Raw genomic sequence first — 896 nt, forward strand, 5'->3', positions numbered from 1 at the left:
TCAGTGGCTGCATAAAGCAGGACGGCGTGGATATTACACACGGGGATGGACTCCAGGAAATAAAACTGTTCCCGATAAACAATGGGAATGTGTCTCAATATCAGGTCGAGGATAATGACCAGTAGATCCGCCACTGCCATGGCCCCCAGGTAACGTCTGACACATGATGACAATCCACAATCTTTAGAAAGCAGGATGTAGATTGTCACTACGTTAATTGTGAGGAAGGAAAACAAACAAATTATACATCAGCCTGGAGGCAAAGTTACCAGTTTGATTGAGGATTCAGTGACATTTTCAAATGTATCACTGATTTATTGAAACAAAAAATGAAGCTGAAATAACAAATAGTAATGTCTCAATTTTTTTTTACAAAAAACGTAAAGTAAAACACAAGAAACTCTCCCTCCTGGAAGACACAAACGCACATCTATAGGAACAGATGGTTTCCAGAACATTCCCACACACTCGAGAGCAGCCACAGGTCACTTATTTACAGTTCCTAATACGGAGGGTGATGATGTTGCCGTCCTGAAGGATTCTCTCCCAGTTCTTTGAAGACAAAAAGAGTTTAGACATTTCTGTCTTTTAGTCTAAATTGTGGTCAATTTTCGGTTGTGAAGAAACATGAACTCAGGGAAAATGTATTCACCCCTTTAACTGCCTGAGGGGATTTTGAAACAGTGTCTCCTTCTCCCTGGAACGGGATCTTTTCCCTCGGGATCTAATCTTTTGTTCAATTAACTGACATCCAACCGTTCACAAATAATGTCGGTTCCAGAATGTTCCGGGGAATGTCAGTTGCAGAATGTTCCGGGGAATGTCAGTTGCAGAATGTTCTGGAGTCATAAAGATCCACATCACAAAGACCCTTCTGTCCATCAGTTTTGGTGAGA

This window comes from Rhincodon typus, unplaced genomic scaffold (genome assembly GCF_021869965.1).
Source record: "Rhincodon typus isolate 14 unplaced genomic scaffold, sRhiTyp1.1 hic_rhity00000063, whole genome shotgun sequence".
NCBI classification, from domain to species: Eukaryota; Metazoa; Chordata; class Chondrichthyes; order Orectolobiformes; family Rhincodontidae; genus Rhincodon; species Rhincodon typus.